Source organism: Microcebus murinus, chromosome 16, assembly GCF_040939455.1.
Source record: "Microcebus murinus isolate Inina chromosome 16, M.murinus_Inina_mat1.0, whole genome shotgun sequence".
NCBI lineage: Eukaryota > Metazoa > Chordata > Mammalia > Primates > Cheirogaleidae > Microcebus > Microcebus murinus.
The window spans coordinates 30,010,844-30,032,927 of NC_134119.1; the positions used below are offsets into that span (position 1 = coordinate 30,010,844).

Here is a 22,084-nt window from a genome sequence, read left to right on the forward strand (position 1 = left end):
GTGGGCTTCATCTGCCCCTTCCCGGCTGTCCCTGCGGCACCGAGAGCAGCGCCTGACGCGTGGCAGGAGCTCAGTGAACTGCTGCTGGGTGACCCATGGGCTCTGAGTGGCAGCCGGGCAGGCCAGCTTGGCCACACTCTGCCCTGGTTTGAGTAGGGCCCATCGTGCAAGTGGCTGCGTGACCCTGGGGAGTTACTTTGCTTCAAGCCTCAGGCCCTTTATCTCTAAAATGGGGATAACAGAAGCACCTTTCCCATGAGCTACTGCGGGGAGAAAATGAGATCTGTGTGCGGCACTTACCACGGAGCCTACGGGGACCGCTCAATAAATACGGTTCTTAGGAAGTGCTCTTGCCAAGCTTCCTCCGGGTATGACAGAGCCCAGCATCGTGACAACCCTGGGAGGCTGTTAGGGTCGGGACCTGCCCGTGAGTGGTGGCTGGGAAGGGGCAGAGCTGGCTTCGGACCTCGGACTTCGTAGTCCGAGTGGAATACAGGCCGTGCTGGCATGGGACGCTTGCTCACAACTCATTCTGGCCACAGACAGGTTTGGGTTTTATCTGGCAGCTTTCTCGACGTGCCACGAAAGGCCAGCAGGGCTGTCTGTCTCATTGCCAGCAGCCCGCGTGAGAGCAGAGAGCAGATGGGGGAAGAAGGGCAGCTTGGGCATCTGGGATGTGGGGTACTGAGCCCTAGAGCTAGCGGGCAGCGACCCTGGGAGGTGACCTCACCAGCCCTGATCAGTCTCTCTCGCCAACGGCTCCCTTCCTGGTCAGGATCCCTTTCAGTGGGGACTTCTCAGATAGTACGTGTGTGTGTGTGTATGTGTGTGTGTGTGTGTGTACGTGCTTGCTGAGAGATTGTGAGCAAACTCTTCAATCTCACTGAGCTTCACCTATGAAATGAGCTATAAAATTCCATGACATATTCCTGTGTCTATAAATATATAAAAATATTCCTGTGTCTCCAAAGCAAGGTGGGGAAAAAAGAGAAAAATAAAAATAAAATATAGATAAAAAAATTCCATGACTTTTCTGTTTTTAAATTCTCAGGAGTTACTTTAAATCTTTCCTGGGATTATCCCACCTCCTCCGAAGTCCTGGGTCATCCATAAGTGCTCATTAAGGACTAATCTGTAACTACCCAGCAGTTTGGTGATCTTCAAATACTGAGAGGCAACAAGGTCAGGACGGGACAAATGTCACGATAGGTCAGTTTTACTTCTAACCAGAGGTTCACAGTGGCAAAAATAAACAAAATGAACCTTAAGAATGAATGTAATTGGATGGTGGTTATACAGGTGTGCTCAGTTTATGAAACATCATTAAACTTGAACACTTAGAAGCTGTATACTTTGTTTTTTAAACTTTAATTTAAAAAATGTTAGCTTTTTAAAAAGTATAATGAGGTAATTCTACCACATTTCGATAATAATCTGAATCCAGAGGCATAATGATGGGTTTAGCTGCTTGGAAGTGAATAGACCTCCCTGCTCATAAAATTGTTGCAGGCCAGAACACAGATATTTCTGAAAAAAGAAGGAGATATAATTTGGTGGAGAGGCATGGGGAAATAAAATAATCCGATGAAGAGACAATATTTTAGACAGGTGAGCCACAAGCTCAGTGATATTGGGCAGGTCATGTCCCTTATTTACCTCATGAAACTCAGTTTCCTTATCTGTAAAATGGGCCTAAAAAGTTCTTGGATGTTCCAAGGGTCAAGCACCTGGCACATACAGTCTTGGTAAAGGTTAATCTCTTGCTGAGTTTGGACTTTTTGTGTTTAGGAATCTGCTTTTATCTCCTATCCCTCTGATCCATTCAGGTTACAAAATAGGTCCCCCTTGGTAATACCTGCCATCAGAAGAGAGTCACAGTCTTATTTAATTCCTAAATAATATGTTAAGGCTGTCCCACAAACTTGGAATAAGCTTTCCTAAAGTCAAAGTGTAACTAACCAACCCAGATAAGACAGTAAAACACGCTGCCTAGATCCAGGCCTGCCTCTATCCCAGCCTCCCACCTCCAATCTTAGGCAGACTTGGGTAAACAACAGCTTTGCACCTGGTCCAATGCGACCATAAAATTATCCCAGAGAAATTCTTCAGAGAAGCAGTTTTCAGTAGCTCCCTCTTTAAAAATTGATCACTGTCTCCCCTGATGTTCAGACTGGGGTCCTGTAACTCTGCAGTCTCCAACCTTTTTGGCACCAGGGACTGGTTTCATGGAAGACAGTTTTTCCATGGACCAAGGGGGGGGGGCTGGGGGTGGTTGATGGGGGTCGGGGAGGTGGTGCAGAGCTCAGGCGGTAATATGTGGCCCGCTTACTAATAGACCACGGACCAGTACTGGTCCGTGGCCCCAGGGGTTGGGGACCACAGCTGTAACCCACTTATCTCTACAGCAGAGATTTACACAGGAAAGGAGAGGTCCTGTAGCAACCAGAATTCAAACCACACAAGGTCTGCAGAGCCACACCTTGAGCCGTCCTCTGGTGAGCTGTGACCACCCGGACTCCACGTGTGCTACACCCTAAGGGAAGAGCACCAGGATATCTGTGTGGCCTTCAAGGAGAGCCCTGAGAAGACAGTAACAAAGGGATCTGACAGTAGTCACGTGCCACAGACAGCTCTGCCATCCCCTGCGTCCACAGAGGTAATAACCTTCATGCTAAACGCTGCATGAGAGCATGCCTTCCCTAGCTGAGAATCCAGACACAGTGCTACATGGCGAGAGCTACTAATTAAGGGAGCAGAAAGCACCTTCCCAAAGCCTTGGGATGCCCCTGCCAACCCCCTTCTGCCCAGTACCTAAATTAGCTTAATCTAATCCATTGCCTTAAGCAAGCTGGGCACTGGATTGACAAAGAAGTTCACTTCATCTATAAACTGGATCAAGAAGAGACCTAGAGTCTCCTGACTATCCCAGTTTCCTGGAAATGCTTAGCAGGAGTGATGGAATGAAACCCTGCAGCAGCCCATGGGAAAAGCCATCAAAAACACATGGTCAGTTGTACAGGATCAACCTCTGAGGCCTTCCTGCATGGGGAGAACATTGCCATGGTAACACACTCTCTCCACTCGAATCACCCAACCCTCAAACAGCAGGCCAGATCCAGGCCAACAAAACCAGGCATGGAAATGGTTTTAAAAATTTATGGAGCTTTCCTGGACATCATCAACTCCCTTAAAACGTGCCCATTTGGGTGCTAAACTAAAAGCTGGGTTGCAAGTCATTGACAAAATTGCCAAATGTCTACTTAAATACTGCTGGTATTTCAAAATATTTAGAGCAATGGTCTTCGAAGTCTGGTCCCCTAGACTAGCAGCATCAGCATCACCTGGGAACTTATTTGAAAAGCAAAATTTCAGGCCCCACCTCAAACCTACCAAAGCTGATGCTCTGGAGGTTTTCACAGGTCCCCAGATGATTGTGATGCATGACAGAGTTTGAGAAGTGCTGATTAGAATGTCTCCATGATTGAGCCAGGGAGGTAACTATAGGCGAACTGGCATTGGCTCATTAAGTATAGACATGCTCTGTGCTTCCGGGCCTAATATATTAATATTTTCATCTCCAATGAAGGCCAATTTTCCTAATGGTGAGAACAAAAGAATCTTATTGGGCAACATTAGTATAAATTCAAGACATCTTCCCAGAGACTTGTGGATTATGTATAGAAAGGGCAGGAGTGCCCAACGTCTTGACATAGGATTTTAAGTCCTCCCTGGCAAAATTAATTAATACTTAAGCAGGGCATTCTTTCATAGGTCTTTATTGGCTTCCTCAGTTTCCTCAAATTATCTGAATGCTCAGCACAAGAAGATTGCTATGTCCAAGACTGCAGACCTAAGGGGGGATTGGCATGTCTTACCAGGCCATTAGGCAGGCTCCCGTCGGGGTGGCCTCATGAGCCACTGTCATCAGGAGTCATCCCTCAGGTAAGCTCCTGAATCTGACTGAATCTTGTCTGTCTCCCCACATAAGCCAATTAAATGGACCCCTGCCCTTGATTGCAAGTGAGGTCCAATTGCTAATGGACTGCAGTACTGTCATCTGCATTAGAACTTTGAAGTCACCTGCTGGTAATAAGTTACATACTTATCAAGGTGGGATCACCGTTTCAGGCCACCAGGGTGCCATTTAGTGTACCCTCATCACTCCATTAGCAGAGTATGCCTTCCAGCAAGGACGAGACCTTGGTTGAGAGGATGTGGCTAAGTAGCTGGGGGCATTTCTCAATTGGGTTCCTCCTATAGTAGAGGAATAAAGTCTTTAGGATATGCCTCTCTGTGCATTTCAGATCCAGCTCTTGACGGGGGGGGGGGGGGGGGGGGGGGGTGTAAAAATCAACAAGCACCAGTCTTGTTGATTTTCAACCAGCAGAGCCCATGCCAGGAGAAACCACCTTTGGCTGCACTGGTGTGGGAGTCTGGGACTTCAGGGGGCTAAATGCACAGGCCGCTCCATCCCTCGAGGCCAGCCAGCCAAGTGGCTGAGATTACAGGCAAAAGCTGCTGTGCATATTATCTGCTTGCTCCTCCCAACTTCTGCAACTATGGCTGTTCCTCTTGTCCCAGCTTTAATAAATTTAGCAAGGACTGGGGTTTTGGAGGTTTTTAGGGGGGTTTCTGAAAAGTCTCACTCCAACTCCTGGTGGGGCTGAAAGAAGAACCAAGGGGGAGGAGTCAGCCCCCTGTAAAGGGGCCCCAGAGGAAAAGGAAAGAGGTGGAGAGGAAACTAAAAACCACACTAAACCAAGAGATCGAAAAGAAAAGAAAACCAGAATGAAGACCATCACCCAAACATCCAGAAATTCTCTCCTGAGAATTCCCAAGAGAAGCTGGTCATAATTTGTAAAGGGTGATTGGATAATTGAGGAGAGGGTACTGCTTAAATGGGACAAGGACACATTTTAATTTCTCTCAGTTGTGAATACCACCTAACATGGGCTGGAAACCAAAAACCCCTCCAAAATAAGGATTCACACCAAAATTTTAGGACCCATTGATCCCTGTAGGCCTGGATGGGGCAGAGCAATGAGACCATACTCACTCCATAAATAAATAAATGCATAAGCAAGGCACTGAGGCCTCAATGCAGCACCTGCCTCTTCTCCACCCTTGTGCACAATCTCCAACTGTTCGTGTGGAGCCGCCGCCGCCACCACCGAGTCGCACCTGCCATCTGGAACAGGCCTCACATATTCCAAGACCTCCTTTCTGCTTCGCTGAACCTCCATCTTCTTTCAAATCACGCCGGGACCGAAATGCACACCCCGGGCCACAGAGGAAGATGCCTGGGATCAGCCCCCCAACAACAGTGCTACCTTTGAGGAATGCCATCTCTTCCAAGCAGCTCCAAATGGTTCTTTTTCTTTTGTTCTTTCTTTTTCCCCCTGGTTTTATTAACTCTGGGATGTCTGGATGGGTGTGGGGGGAAGGAATGGCAAGAGCAAGGGGTGCAGTGGGCCAAAGTGTCCCCTTGTTGGAAGGAGAGGGGCTGGGGAGATGCAAACCCCATGGACAATGACCTGGCGTAAGGGATGGAGGGAAGGAGGCCCTCTCCAGCCTCCCTGGCAGACAGGACAGGATCCGGGACTGGCTGAGAAATTCTGCCCTGGCCGGGCCAGGAGAGTGCTCTAGAGGTGAAGTCACAGGCCTGAAGACAATCCAGCCCTGACCCCAGGCAAGGGGCCATCCTGCCTGGGCCTCAGTTTCCTCCAGTGCGAGGTGACACTATATGCACAATGACTTTCTCCACCTCACAGGACGGCTGTGGGAACCCAAATGATGCCCAAATAGCACCCAGCTTCGAAGACACCCATGGAAGACCGCTGTCTCCACCACTCCGGAGGGCTCCAGGACTCTGGGGACCCGCCTCCCTGAGCACTGCAGCCTAGGACGGGGAATCGCGGAGCCACTGAAGGGGGAGGTTCCAGGCGGAAGGGGGCGGCCCTCAGCCCGATAGGCCCCGCGGGCGGGTCCCTCCAGGGCCGAGGCGGCGGCCAGGGCGCGCTAACGAGCCGGGGGCCCCAGGTGCGGGCCCCACCCGGGCTGGGGGAAGAGGTGGGGCTGGCGGGGGAGGGGAGCGGCCCGCGCGCTAATGACTGTTGACAGCGCGCGCTGGGGCTGGCCTGGCCGCGCGCGCCGCTGACAGCTGCTCGGGCGGGGGGCGGGGCGCGGGGCGCGGGCGGGGTGGGGCTGCTCGCGCTCTCCCCTCGGCGCAGGCGCGTGCGCCAGGCCGGGAGGGGCGGGAGGCGCGCGCGCGCCGGCCCGGGTTCGGAGGGCCTGCTGGAGCGGCTCGCGCGGGCTCCTCGCGGGCAGGCAGGTAATGAGAGTAACCATGGCAACCCACCAGAGGAAGTGTATTCTGCAGGAGACGTTAATCCCCTCTCCCCGGAGCTGGGACAGCCTGACTTTCCATTCTCACACAGTAATTAGATACCAGCTGTCAGTGCAGGGGGGACGGCTCCGCGGCTGCAGCCCGGCTAGGGGGGGCGCGCAAAGAGGGCGGGGGGACACGCAGGGAGGAGGGCGTTAAAGACACAGGGACGCTTTGCGGCGGCGGGCCGGGGTGGCCGCCTCCCCATGTCTCCGGCCTCCGGGCGCGCGCCCGCTCACCTGGAGGCCCCGCCCGCGCGGGGCCCCGCCCACCCCACGCGCACCTGCTGCGCGCGCGCCCGCCGCCTTCGCGTTCCCCCTTCCGGCCCCGCCTCCCTACTCCTGGCGCACCTGCCCTGCTCCGCCCCCCCGGACGCTGCCCACCTGTCCTTTGTGCGGGGCGGTACCATTCGATCTTGCCAGCTCTCCTTTGGGGAGCGCCCGCTATGTGCCAGGCGCTGTGCCAAGCCTGAGCTCGTGTAATCCTCCCAGACCCTCTGCGGTAGGCGCCTCTGCTGCTCCCCGCCCAGGCGCAGCGGGGTGTGGCCCTTCGCCCAGGGTCACGCAGCCTTCGAGCCCCCAACCCCATGCCCATTTAACCACTGATCTACAGCGCCTCCCAACTGCGTCCACATCCACATCCGTGACAGCCCCGCGGGCCTCCTAGCCACCCTGGGAGGCAAAACAATCACACTGGTGGCTGGCATCGTGGTGCACCTACTGTGTGCCAAGCATCCACTGCCTCATTTCACTTTCGCAACAGCCCTGGGAGATTTATTACCACCGCCGAAGGGTGACAAAACGGAGGCACAGAAAGCTGCAGCGACCTGCCCACAATCATTAGGTACAAAGTGGCAGCGCTGGAATTCAAACCCAGGTAGTCAGACTCCGGGATCCCAACTACTGGGCTCTAAGAACCCCACTCCCCATTCGTGATGGCTGAAATCAGCCGGGTCTTTCCCTCCTTTCCACTGTTCAGCCCACCTAGCTCTTGTCCCAGCATTGGTGAGAAGCTGCCTCTCCTAGCTGTACCTGAGAAATCTAAGAAGTTTGCAGGCCTAAAGTCACTGCCCCACCCCTAATTTGTCAGGCCTCCTAGAAACCCTTGCTCTCAGTGCAGGCAGCTGCTTGGAAGTCATTCTAGGCGAACCCCTCCATCTCTCAGGTAGGGAAACCAAGACCACCAAGGTGAGAGATTGGCCAAGGAGGAGATGGCCTGGTAGAGCCCTCTGGGGGGAGGTCAAGTCCCTCAGGCCCAGCTGTTCCCCCTGCCCCCCACCCCACAGTCAGACCCCCGGTAGGGTGGGGGCACACCAAGGGGGCAGGAAGTACCCAAGAGGCAGAGCCGGCTCTGTGTCCCAGTGGCGGCTGGTGTCTGGGGCAGGAGGAGGCTATCCGATCCCTTCCCCACTGCCCCGGCCATGACCTCCTCCCTCCCTCCCTCCCTCCCTCCCCCCTCATTGCTGGGGGGGGTAGCCAGCACCCTGGGCTGCAGCTGAGAACCCAGCGTTCCCCAACCCTGCCAGCATTCCAGTGGGAAGGGGGGGCTTGGCCCTGGGCTTTAGGGACAGGAGCACCCCTGGGGCTGCCCCACCCTACATGGGCCAAGGCCAGGCTGCCTCCAACCCCAATGTTTCCTGCCTCCACTCTCTCCATCTCTCAGTAGCAGAGCTGCCTAAATTTGGCTCTAGGAGGGAATGGGGGAGGCAGCAGCAGGCGGGTGCTGTCAGAGGCCAGGGTGTAGCTCCCCGTCTAGCCGGCTGGCATTTTTGCTGTCTGGAGGAGGGCAGGGCCCCCCCTCCTCCGGCAACCCTCTCCCTGAAAGAGAGATATTCGTACCTTCTGACATGCACTGAGTAATGTGCAAACGACATGCAAACCGAGCTTCAAATCAGCATCTCAGCCAGGGAACAGCTTGGGTGCTGCTTTTGGGATAAGAGCAGAAGGACCAGAGGCCCAGTGCCCAGGGGCTCCAGTGGGGGAGGAGGGGAAGTGGAGGGTATCCAGGGCTGAGCGTTGGGAGGCTTAGTTTCTAGCCAGCTGTGGGGCTTCATTCTAGTGGCTGGACCCTTTGGGTCCCAGCCCAAGGGCAGGGCCATGGCTTTCTCTGCTTGCTCGGCATATGCTGGGCACACCCTGTCACATGGTTAAGCACGAGAGTCCTGCAGTCACCCTGCCCAGGTTTGAACCCTGGCTGTCACTAGCCAACAGGGTGAATTCCTAGCAGAGCACCAGGCAACCAGCTAGTGGAACTAGGCATCCCTCTGAGGACAGGTGTTTCCCTCCCCTAAAAGCTGGGCACAGGGGAATGACCTGAAAGAACCTAGGCTTTGGAATCAGACCTGGATTCCAGGCCTGGCTCAGCAAGCAAGACTGAGTCACACTCCCCTCATCTAGGAAATGGGTTCAGGACCTCAAGGTCATCTGTGATGTCAATGTGATGGCCTTGTACACAGTGGACACAAGTCTGCCCAGTGGCACAGACTCACTGCTCTCTGCATTCATGTGACTACTGTCTCTGTCCAGTCCCCATCTCTCCTCTTCTCTTTGCTCTTCTGTCCTGGCTTTTCTCATGTTTCTAGACAGTTGTAAATTTCTTGTAGTCTCTCCTCCCAGTCTCTCCACCCATCTCAGTGATCTTGGGCAAGTCACTGCCTTTCAGAGTCTCTGCCTGCACATCTGCTAAACGGGGGATTGAGAGGTAGATCCTGAGCCTGTCTGAGGGCTGGGGCCCAGTAGGCACTTGATGGGTGGCAGCTCTGCCCCACAAAGCGCCCCAGCCATCATCCCAAATGGCCAGGAGAAGTGGGCTGTGCCCTCAACTCTATCTGGTATGGGGTGTTGGGGCCCCGCTTCTCGGTAACTCTGTTTAACCCCAGATAACTGCTCTCTTGCCCCTCGGCCGGGGCTGATATGAGCTGAATCCAACTTCCTGCCACCCAGAAGCCACTTCCTGCCAAACTCGAGCTGATACAAGAAGAACTTGTTTTCTGTGCACAGAGCAGTCCCTGGTGGGGCAGCCACCGACCTGCTCTGGGTGTGAACATTGTTTCCATTTGCCCAGCTGTCTGGTGGGGCTGGGCAGGGGAGGCTGGGGACTCTGCCCCCTTCACCTCTGCACCTGCCTGTCCTGCCCTGAGGTAGCCTCCTGGCCTGCCAGCCATCTCAGGAATGGTGCCAAGTGTCCCTCTGGGCCCAGACAGACATGTGTAGGCCGTGATACACAGTCTGACACAGCCACACATACACAGTCAGTCTGACAGAGCCCCTGAGGCCAACAGGCACTTGGGCAAAGACGCAGGGAGACAATGTGTGACTGTCACACACAGTCAAAGTCACAGTCACATATGTGGACACAGCCTCACAGTCACATACACAACCATATGCACTCATCAGACAGTCTCACACACAGTGACATGCAGGCACACACAAGGCTGCACAGGCCGGAGGTTGTGCTCAGAATCCCACACGATTACACACAGTCTCACATGTGCACACACACAGGAATCCTCCACGCAGCTCCCCACACTCGCCCAGCGCCCCTCCATATGGACTCACTGATTCAGCAAATACCCTTCGAGGATCTGCTCTGTGCAGACCTTGGGCTCACCTATCAGAATTATTGGAATAGTGACAAATAGTTAGCTGGCCTGTGCTGTTTCCTCAGTTTCCTCATCTGTGAAATGGGGACAATACCCCTACCCATGGGGCTGTGGGAGGGTTAGAAGCTAACTCTTGTGAGCCCTGGTCCATGTTTGCCCATGGAGCACGTCGTCTAAGTTAGGCTGTCTTAGCCAGGAGCATCCTGTGCCCGGCTTCATTCTGAACATTGACACACATCTCCCTGAGTCCCTGCTCAAACCCCCAGCAGCTGGGGTCATCTCACCCATTTCACAGATGAGGAAACTGAGGCTCACAGAAGAGGCCCACAGAGTCCACAGGGTGCCCCGCTGACCTCATCTCCCCCGACACTCTCAGTTTGCTGCTGCCACCTGCCTTACTACCTCCTACACACACACACACATACACACACACACACACACACACGCTGTTCCCTCTGCCTGGAACGCCGTCCCGTGGCTTGTTACATGGCCGGCTCCTTCGGAGCTACTTGCACAGCTCCCCCCAAAGCCCATGTCGGCCCTGTTCACTGTCCTCAGAGCACTGGACTTCAAGGGGCCAGAGTAAGGACCACTTTGTCCTGTTCTCTGGCACATAGTAGGTGCTAACAACTATTCAGAACTACATGAATAAGCAAGTGGCCTCATGGTTCCTGAGGACAGAGTCCGGAATTGAACTCAGGACACTCCAAAGCCGGAGCTCATCTCAATGCCACTGCCCTTCTCATACAACCAGCAGGCACGTGTCATGTAAATAAATGAATGCGTGAATGAATGAAACAAACCAAGATCTCAGGATCCTGGTCAAGTCCACCCAGGCCAACCTCCTTCATTCCGGGCTGGGTGGACATGAGCCAAGCTCCAGCCACCTTGGATGGTGGCGGGGCTGCCGGGCTGCCCGAAGCCGGCTGTCAGGAGCTCGTCTGGCCACAGCCGCCAGCAGGGGAGACCAGCTGGCGGTGTACGTCCACCGGCCCAGCCCTGGAATCTGAGCTGCCCTCAGAGGCCCAGCTTCTCTTTGGGCCCCCACAAACTGGCCTTTGTTCCCCAGGCCGGCCAAGACCCAGCAGCTCGGGCTTTCTCTGCCCGCGGCACCCGCGCTGAGCTGGTGGGGTAAATGGCCAGCCTCCCCTCCGTCCATGCCCAGGACGCCGCTTTAGGACTAAATGGAGATGTAATTTTCTATACAAATCCATGACAATTTAGATGGAGTGATTGTAATTGGCTTTTCAATGGGGGTTTTGTCCAGCGCTGGTGGCTAGAACTGGGTGGCCTGTTTGAGGCAGGCTCCATTTAAATGACAATAAAGCAATAATATTGAGGACTTGTACAGTGCCCAGTGCCCCTCCAGGCCTGAGTGGAGCCTCATGTTTATGGATCTGGTCCTTCCTGTGGGCTGTCTGGACAGCCAGGTGGTGGGGGCACTGAGCCTGGGAGAGGGGTGGCCACACCTTTGGGCTTCTGGACACAGAGCTTCAGGACGACTGGGGCAGGGTCCTCTGTCCCCTGGCTTACCTGCTCCCCCGTTCATTACACACTCCCTGACTAGTGCCCCGAGGGCTGCCTGCCAGTGCAGGTGTGGGGGTGCCAGACAGTGACCCCCGCCCGGCAGGTCAGAGCGAAAAGGCCACAGCACCTAGTGCAGCACGTTTCAGACCATGACCAGGAGCCGGACAGCACGGTCTCTACTCCACTGCATTTCTGACTAGACTCCCGAAGTCACAGCAGGTTACTTAACCTCTTTGTGCCTCAGTTTCCCCAGCCATAAAACGGAGTTGCAATAAAAGTTATTACGAAGATGAAACATTGTAATAGCGCCGGGCATATGGAAGGTGCTAGGTATATGTTATTGCTGTTATTCATTAAAAACCTCTTTAAACCTCCATTAGCTTCTCTTTAAAATGGGGCTTTTAGGAGAAGCAACCCCACAAAGTTGGGAGGATTTAAGGAGGATGCATGAAAGTGTTTCAGCACGGAGCTGCACTCACTCCCTGGGCTGCGAGGAGTCCTCCCATCCAGTGATAATTGCCGTGTTGAGTGTGGGAAGAAAGGAAGAGCTTGCCATGGAGGGAAAGATCCGGAGGGGCCTTGGGAATGGGGTGGGTGTGGGGCTGTGTGAAAGACGGCTTCGCAGAGGAGGTGACATCTGGGCTGGGCCTTGAAGGATGAGCGGCATTTTTGCCAGCAGAAAGGGCGATACCCATGGCTGACACTGTGGCCCCCGAGTTAACAGGCAGACCCTGCGGCGCTGCCTCCTGATCGAGTGATCAGTACCTGGGACAAGGGCGCGGGGGCAGGGAGGCTCTGCTGAGCATGGGATGTGGAGGTCACGTCCGAAGGCCCGCAAGCTGGCAAAGGCCCGCGGGTGGGGAGGCGCGTAGGCCTCCGTGGGCGGTGAGTGGTGGCGGGGAAGCTGTACTCCATGTGGCTGGAGGGACGGGACGGGGTGGCGGCTGTGTTCACAGTGAAACAACAGGCAGCCACAGAGGGACTCTGAGCAGGCGGGCGACACCATCAGAAGATACTTTTTACCGATCCCCCTGCCTGCCTGTGGGGAAGAGGAGGTGAGAGTGAAAGCAGGGGCCCGGGGAAGCCGGTGGATCCAAGAAATATTACCGCTTGCTGGATGGGCGACAGAGGGAGGCAGGGCCGGCAGAGGCGGGGCATGAGGAGGGGCTGTGTGCAGGGTGCGTGAGCAGGGCTGGGGGAAGAGATGGGAGAAGAGGTGAGGGCCGCCCCCACCTCCCCACGCCAGGCTACGGCACGTGGGCTTTGTCCTGAAGGCAGTGGGGCGCCAACAACGTTTTTTTCTCCAGGCAGGGAAAGACCATGCTGAGATTTGTGCTTTTGAAAGATCGTTTTGGCTGCAGGGTGGAGGGGTGGGAGGTGGCAGGTGGGCGAGGCTGGAAGGAGAGAGGCAGGGAGGGAGGGTGGTTGGTGGGGGCTCCAAGGCCTCAGCAGGCATCCGGGCCATCTCCCAACTCCAAGAGCAACAAACCGCTTTCTCAGAGACTTTAAACCAGTCCAAGGTCACACAGCTTGTCAATGGCAGAGGTGGGATCTCACCCCAGGGTGAACTCAACTCCAGTGCTCTTTTCCCTTTTGGCAACACGTGCCTTGATCGCTAATAAAATCCATCACGAGTAGTTTGTCATCGTAACTGTCAGCCATGGAACCTGCACTACGACACCAGGAGGTGGGTACTAGCATTGTTCTTATTTTAGAGATGGGGAAAGTGAAGCTCCGAGAGGCTAAGTCACTCCCCTAGGAGCACACAGCTAGGAACTCAAAGCCAGGATCAGATCTAGGCAGTGTGACTCCAGACCCACACCCGAGGTCCTAACCCAGAGGCCATGGGCCAAATGGGATCTAGGGACGTATTTTGGAAGGCTTGCAGAGGCTTATTACAATTTTAAATTTATTGCTAGTATTTAAAAGTTGGGACACTTCTTGGAAGAAGAAAACCTAAACTTCGGACAGGACCCTCTTGAGGTTGGCAGCCCCGGGCCCAGTCCTTGAACCTCATCCATCTTGGGGCCACCCACACTTGGGAACCCCCATGTTTACATCTCCAACGTGGGCCTCTCCTCTGCCTCCAGCTGCCAACCGGACATATCTGAGAGCAAGTGCGTGTCCAGCACCCACTGGAGGGCCAGAGAAACACATCCATCCATTCATCCAACCAGCCTCTGGACCCCTCTCCCCTGCCTATGGCCAAACATCCTCCACTGGAAGCTTCTTCCATCTCTGCTTGCTCAGAGTGATCCAAACACCCCAGAGTGATCCCAACCACTCACTCCTCTCGCACCCCACATCCCATTCATCTGCAAATGCTGTTGGCTCTACCTTTAAACTATATCCAGAAACCACCTGCATTCTACCACTTCTGCTGCTCCTGACCTCTTGTCCCAGGGGCTGCGGGCACAGGGGGGGACATGCCGGCTGTCCAGTGTCCTGGGGCCTGGCTCCCACCCTCCCTCTCTGGGTCTCAGCTTCTCCATCTGTAAGAAGGGCGGGACAGAGCAGGTCATATGGATTCTAATTATTCTTGTGTCCAGATTTCGGAGCTGGGAAGAGCCTGGTTCACCAGGCACTTAGGTTATGATTCTGATTCCCTTCTGACCTGGGCAGGACACAGGGGGTGCAGGAGTAGAGTATGGGTGTCTGAGGCAATGACAGTCTGGCCTTTCAACACCCTGCGGGCAGGTCAGGAGCTCCTGGAATGGAGACTGTCTTGTTCACCACTGGAGTCCCCAGTATCTGTCATAGCCCATCCCAGAGTAGGTGCTCAGGAAACATTTATTGAAAGAATAAGTGATGAATGAACCCTCCTGGACCTCCAAAGGGCATTCATTCACTTTCAGAGGGCCTTGATTTTCCCACCTGAGAAATGGGTAGCTCAATCTAATGCCATTGCTTTCCTTCGCTATAACAATTAACATTTACTAAACACTTAATGTGTGATAGGATCTGCCCTAAATGCTTTACATATGTTAACTCATTTGCTCTTCACTGTAACCCCAGGAAGTAGGAACAACTCCCTTTTATGGGTGAAGAAACTACAGCCCAGAGAAGTTAGTGACATGCATGCCCAAGGTTACATAAAAGTGGCCCCAGAACTCTCATTCTTAAACACTGTCCCAGGTTGCCCCTCAAGAAGAAATGAGGTTTGGAGAAGCCTACTCCACAGAGGCAGCCCGAGTTGCAGATGGGCATGTGCTGGGCAGGGCTGCCCACCCAACAATCCTTCCTTGGCTCCTTACTGCCTGTCAAATACCATCCAAACACTCATGCTTGGATTTGAGGCCCCTGGAAGCAGCTCCAGCCCAGCACAAACCTGACATTCCAGCCTCCCTGGCTAAATCTCCTCCCCATGAGCTCAGGGGCCATCCTGCATCTGTGCCTGGACACACACTGTGCCCTCTGCCTGGCATGCCATCTCCTGGCTCCTGAGCCATCCCTCCTCCAAGTGTCACTCAAATGCCCTTCCTGTCCCTGGGAAGCCTTCCCTGACCCCCAGCCATATTTCTTGCCTTCAATTTCCTATAGCACTTTGCCACAAAGGATGATAACTAACATGTATTAAACACTCTTGATGTGCAGTAGGTACTATCAACAATACCGTTTTGCAGATGAGGAAACTTAGGCACTGAGAAGGGAAGTGAATTGCCCAAAGGCACATGGGATGGAGTCAGGACTGAACCCACATTTGCCTGACCCAAAGCTAGACTTCTAAGTCCCTAGGTCAGACTACATCTCCTGGAGTCTGTCTGAGAGTCTCAGCTGCCCGGCTAGGAGGGACACAGCCTGCAGGCAGAGGCCACTTCTTAGCCACCTTGGCACCCGCAGCTCCTAGCGCAGTGGAAGGCATAGGTGCTCATTCAAGACTCCCTAGGAACCGACTGCCTTTGCCTCCTGCACTTAACTGCCTTCTGCACACTTAAGTGTGATCCTAGATAGAGATTCTCCAGGCATCACCTGCCAAATCTGCATGCTTCTCGTAGTTATCTCAGAAGTGGTTTGAGGCACTCTGAAGGCCTTGGCGCTGAATTGGACAGTGGGAAATGAACAGGGTCAGGAGCCAGAGAGATAGTGTGACCTGAGAGCTCCGTAAAGTAGGGATTCTAATTCTGACCTTCAGGGCCACGGTGAGGAGATGCGCAGTGCCAGTCTACATTGAGCGTTCAATACGTGGCAACCCCAGTTATTAATGAAGGGCTCACATTCTAGACAATTATTGTTTTAAAAATAATGAGATTCTATTACCTTTCAAAATGTTAATCTTAAAAAAAAAAAACAACAAACCAGTGGTTTGTTACTCACTGGCCCTTGGCCAGAGAATGGGTTGGGCTCAGTGGCTCTAAAAACACAGAAGATCACAGAGGAATCCCATGTTACAGACATTGTTGCCAAGAGTGAAAACTGGTACCCCAGCTAGGGAGGGCAATCTGGCATCATCTCCAAAAGCACAGGCCCTCAGACCCAGCAGTCTACTCCTTGGCATAAACCCACTCGTGTGTGTAATGGCCAAGGATGTTCAAGGATGTTCACCGAAGTCTTGCTGTGAGAGCAGAATATTGGGAAAACTCTGACCGTCCATCAACAGGGGACTGAGTAAATAAATTTACGGTACATCCATAAAATTGAATACTACGCAGCTGTAAAAAAGAACGAGAGAGTTCTTTATGTTCTGACATACTTATGCACTGACAGCGCACAGATTTACTGTTTAGTGGAAAAGACAATTTGAAGAAGGTAAGAACTAAAACTATAAAACTCTTAGAACAAAACACGGGGCTAAATCTTTGTGACCTTGGATTAGGCAATAATTTCTTAGATATGACACCAAAAGCACAAGCAACAAAAGAAAAACTAGACAAATTGGACCTCATCAACATTAAAGACTTCTGAGCTTTAACAGGCACCATCAAGAAAGTGAAAAGAGGCCGGGCGCTGTGGCTCACGCCTGTAATCCTAGCTCTTGGGAGGCCGAGGCGGGCGGATTGCTCAAGGTCAGGAGTTCAAAACCAGCCTGAGCAAGAGCGAGACCCCGTCTCTACTATAAACAGAAAGAAATTAATTGGCCAACTGATATATATATAAAAAAAAATTAGCCGGGCATAGTGGCGCATGCCTATAGTCCCAGCTACTCGGGAGGCTGAGGCAGAAGGATCACTCGAGCCCAGGAGTTTGAGGTTGCTGTGAGCTAGGCTGACGCCACGGCACTCACTCTAGCCTGGACAACAAAGTAAGACTCTGTCTAAAAAAAAAAAAAAAAAAAAAAAAAAAAAAAAAGAAAGTGAAAAGACAACCCACAGACTGGAAAATAAAAAAGTAAATATTTGCAAATCATATATCTGATAAGAAACCTGTATCTAGAATATATAAAGGATTCTTACAACTCAGTAGTAAGATGACAAATAACTTTTTTAAAATAGGCAAAGGTTCTGAATAGACATTTGTCCAAGTGAGACATACACATGGCCAATGGGCTCATGAAAAGATGCTCAACACCATTAGCCATCAGGGAAATGAAAACCCAAACCACAGTGAGATACCACTTCACACCCCTAGGGTGGCTCTAGTCAAAAAGACAATTAATATCAAGTGTAGGTAAGGATGTAGAGACATGGCAACCCTTGTATGCTGTTGGCGGCAACATAAAATGGAGTATTGGTTTGGAAAACAGGCAGTTTCTCAAAAGGCTAAAGAGTTACCATATGACCCAGCAATTCCACTCCTAGGTGGAAGAGAATCAGAAATATCCATGCACACAAAAACTTATACATGACTGCTCATAGCTATTTATTCAAAGGAGCCAAAATGTAGAAACAACCCAAATGTTCATCAACTATTGAACAGATCTGTGGTATGTCCATTCAATGGAATATTATTTGGTGATAAAAAGAAATGAAGTATAGTCATGTGTCACTTAAGGACAGGGATATGTTCTGAGAAATGCATCTTTGGTCAATTTCATTGTTGTGGGAACACCATGGAGTGTACTTCCCTAGAAGGCAGAGCCTACTACACACATAAGCTATAAGGAACAGCCTCCTGCTCCTGGGCTACAAACCTGGACAGCAGGTCACTGTGCTGAATGCTGTAGGCAACACAGTGGTAAGTATCTGTGTATCTAAACATATGTAAACACAGAAAAGGCACAGTAAAAATGGGTTATTATAGTCTTATAGGACCACCTTTGTACATGTGGTCCATCATTGACCAATATCCTTATGTGGCGCATGACTATACTGATAGATGCTACAACACGGGTGGAACCTTGAAAACATAGTAGGTCAAAGAAATTCATCACAAAAGACCACATACTGTGTGACTCCACTTATAGGAAATGTCCAGACAAGACCAAGCTACAGAGACAGAAAACAGATTCGTGGTTACCTTGAGCTGGGGGAGGGGGAGGGGGAAAGGGGGGGAGTGACTGCTTATGGGTACAGGGGTTCTTTTTGGGGTGATAAAAATGTTCTAAAATCGATTGTGGTAATCATTTCACAGCTCTGAATATAACAAAACCCACTGAATTTTATTTTAAATGGGTGAGTTGTGTGGTCTGTGAATTATATCTCAAAAAAGCCATTATATTAGAAAAAGCAACCTATGGAGCAGTGTGCAACATTTTGTTCAAAACTAGAAACAAAACCCAGGAATAGATGTGCCTGTGTGTGTGTACATATATATACGTATGAAGCACCTCCGGAGGATTCCCTAGCAATCACAGCGGGGAGGGGAGCCTTGGCAGGCAGGGCCAGAAAGGAGACATTTTTTTCCCACTGTACACTGGTACCTGATGAATTGTTGTTTTAAAAATAATGAGATTCTATTACCTTTCAAAATGTTAATCTTAGAAAAAAACAACAAACCAGTGGTTTGTTACTCACTGGCCCTTGGCCAGAGGATGGGTTGGGCTCAGTGGCTCTAAAAACACAGAAGATCACAGAGGAATCCCATGTTACAGTTTGCCAAGCCCTGCTAACATCCATCCTGTCTTTTATTCCTCACACAGGCCCTGCCAGAGGGTTTCGGCACCAGCCCTATTTCCACCAGCAAATCCTGTAGCTCCCCCTCCAAAAAGGCCTGGAACCTGCCCACTTCTCACCCCTCCCTGGGCACCTTCTGGTCCCTGCTGCCATCCTCTCTCACCTGGCTCACCTGGATCATTGCACCAGCCTCTTCCCAGCTTCCAGACCCCGCCCCGGCCCCCACCCCACCGCTGAGTCTCCACCACTCGCCTCCGACAGGTCTCTCCCCAGAACGTCCTATCTCAAACGGCAGCCCCTTAGCCCATCCCCTTTTCCTGCTTTCTTTTCCTATATAGCACCTGACATATTTGATATTTACATTTACTTGCTTGTGGTCTGTCTCCCAGCCCCCGAACGCAGGCTCAGTGAAAGGCAAGACTGTTTCTTTACCCAGCAAGAACAACACACATTATGTAGGTGCTCAAAAATACTTGTCAAAATAAAAGTGGGTCTTAAGAAACTGTCACAGACTAGAGGAGGTTAAGGAAACATGATGACTAAATGTAATGTGCTATCATGTTTGGGATCCTGGAACAGAAAATGAACATTAGGGACAAACTAGTGAAATTCAAACACAGTGTGAGTTTAGTTAATAGTAATGTACCCATGTGGGTTCCTTAGTAATATCAAATGTTAACAACAGGGGGAACTGGATGAGGGGTGTATAAGATCTCTTTTAAGCTATCTTTGCAGCTTTTCTGTAAATCTAAAATCATCCTAAAACAAACCATTTATTCAAATTTTCAGAACGTATTGGATATAAGCACAAATGAGCAGACAGGCTCAGAGTTGAAGCCACTTGCCACAGGTTACACAGCCAATTAGAAACAGCGGCTCATGGGCAGAAAGACCCAGCAAACATCTCCCAAGAGAAGGGGGCCCCTGTCACTGTGGACCCATTTATTTTGCAGTGAAGGGCAATGTCATATCGTGGGAGGGTGGAGCCTTTCTTCCCAAGTATCACAACAGGCTCAGATGTTTTACTGAGAATTCACACCTGGTCCTATGCAGTTCAGGAGTCAGGCACGTTCTCCCAGCAACTCCCCAGGAAATTCTCCTTTTCTCCCTGGCTCCCAGGAGGCCCAAATGGCCACTCTGAGTCACAATAGTGTTTGCCAAGGGTTCTTGACCCTGTGGCTCAGGATCTCAAGCCAGGACATACGAATCTGGGTAGGAGACAAGGAGGGGGGTTGGGAGAGCAAGGGTGGTCCAGAAAGGGAAGAGAAAAGGGACAACTCATCCTGAACACCTATCAGGAGCTGGTACGGGGCAAGACATTTTAGACCTATGTGACCTCATTCCAGCTCCCAACCCCAAAAGGCTGGTTTGATTACTCCTGTTTCACTGATGAGGAAACCAATGACTGGGAAAGAATTCAGTGACAAGGCGACAGAGCTGCCAAAGTGGGACTCGATCTCCTTGGCCTCAGCGTGAAGTCCTCTCCACGCCTCCCCCAACCCTGGTCACGCTGGTTTCTGTCTGCACCATGGGCTCCTCCTGCCACCTGGCCTTTGCTCGTGCCGTGCCCTCTGCCTGAACCACCCTGTCTTTCCTATTGCTGAGTTAACTCCTCCTTGTCCTTCAGGCCTCAGCTCAAGCGTTACTGCCTGTTCCGGGCTGGACTGTGCTCCCCTCCCCTGCTCACATGTTGAAGTTCCAATCCCAGCACTACCGACTGTGACTGTATTTGGAGACAGAACTTTTAAAGAGGGGATTAACGCCAGAGCCCAGGAGTTCGAGGTTGCAGTGAGCTATGATTGTGCCACTGCATTCCAGCCTGGGTGACAGATTGAGACCCTGTCTCTAAAAAAAAAAAAGGTTAAATTAAATGAGGTCCTTAGGGTGGGCCCTGGTCCAATATGACTGGTGTCCTTATAGAAAGGGAAGATGAGGACACAGATGTTCACAGAAGAAAGACCACTAGAAGACACAGAGAAGGTGGCCATCTGCAAGCCAAGGAGAGAAGCCAATCCTGCCCACACCTTGATCTTGAACTTCCAGTCTCCAGACCTGAGAAAACAAGTGTCTGTGGTTTAAGCCACCCAGTCTGCGGTACTTTGTTATGGCAGCCTGACAGGCTGATGGGTGGCCTCAGAGAAGCCCTCCTGACCCCCAGGCCTGGGTCGGGCGGGACCTCGTGAGCACCATTTCCATCGTGGCACCTCTCGCGATCCCAATGTTCTGCTTATCTGTGCGACTATTTGACTAACGGCTGTGCCCCTGGTAGACGGTGAGCTTCATAAGGGCACAGACAGGGACTGCCTGGGCTCTGCCGGGCCTCGCACAGGGCCTGGCGCGCAGCAGGTGTCCCCTACACAGCAAATGCGGTGCGGGAGGAAGCCTGCAAAGCTCTCGGGCCTGGGGACTCTCTGGCCTCCCCTGTGCCCCCGTCCCCGACCCAAGGCTTCTGGGGCTTTTAAACTTCATTCCTCTTCTTCAGCCGAGGCTTCCCTGAGGCACCGTAGCTCCGTCAGGCTTGGTGACGCCCAGCAACTTTAAATCACATTCAAACGTAAAATTCATTCCTGGAGTCAGCAAAAGAAAAGGTGCCTCGCCCTGGACCACGTGTCTCTGTCTCTCCTTGACCCCTGTGCTGGCCGTGCCCAAACCCTGCCAGCTCCCAGGGGCTATATCCCAAGGCTTCCCTCCCCAGAAGCTCACCCCCAGGGCCTCGAGACGAGAAGTGGAGGCTCAGAAAGGGAAAGAGAGTGGCCCACGGGCACACAGCCAGGCGGAGGCTGGGGCGCTGAGAATCTCCGTCTGGGAGCTACACCGGCCTCTGTGCACATGAGTGTCCTCAGCCCCAGGGGAAACTGCCCCACCCAGCAGGTCTGTTCTGAGCTGAGGAGGAACCAGCGGGAGCTGACCTCAGGCCCAGCAGAGGTCCCGGGGCACAGGGAGCATGTGACCTGCCTAAGGCCACACAGCTGGTAAATAAACAGTGGAGCCAGAGCTGGAAGTGCCTCGGCAGTCAGAGCCACTCAGCACACGGCCACCTTGTCCCTTCTGAATCAGCGACATGATTATGCAGGAGCTGACGCAAAGCAGGGTAGGAAACCTTAGGAATCTGAATTCAAATCCAGCCACGTGACCTCAGGCAAGGCACTGCATCTCTCTGGCCTGTTTCCTCAACTATAACAGGGGGTTAAGGGTGTCCACCTGGTGGGGGGTACAGTGAGGGCTAAATGAAACAATGTTTGTGAGGCCCTTAACATAGAGCGGGGGCCCCCTCACATACACCCGCCCCAGCCATGGGTCCACGTCCTTGCTACTGCCCTGCCCTGTGGCCCCACTGCCACGTCGCAGAACCCACGTTCCTTATCGCCTGCCCAGTGGTGCTGCCGACGGTGCTCAGTGCAGCTAATGGGAACTTTCTCAGCATCTCCTTGGTGTCCACTGATGACTTGTACAGAGGAGAGACACTCGGGAAGCGGGATCCTCGGCCCCTCTGCAGGGAAGTCAGAGGACACCGATGGCTCGGGCGGGCATGCCCAGTGCTCGGGCAGGGAGAGGATGGCGGGGACTCTGGGCCCTACCGAA

At 52.5% G+C, this 22,084-nt stretch overlaps 1 protein-coding gene across 2 annotated transcripts in view; it reads right to left on the reverse strand.

The window, feature by feature from the left end:
- The window catches only part of NOL4L (nucleolar protein 4 like), a 120,259-nt gene that overhangs the window by 73,440 nt on the left and 24,735 nt on the right, over positions 1 to 22,084 (reverse strand). Inside the window, exon 1 of one of the 2 annotated variants that reach the window (XM_012754793.2) lies at positions 5,331 to 6,105. The exons of the other annotated variant lie outside the window; for it this stretch is intronic. The gene's annotated coding sequence lies outside the window, so the exon portion shown is untranslated. Of the gene's footprint in view, positions 1 to 5,330; positions 6,106 to 22,084 lie in introns of those variants that run through there. 2 annotated transcript variants of the gene reach the window in all.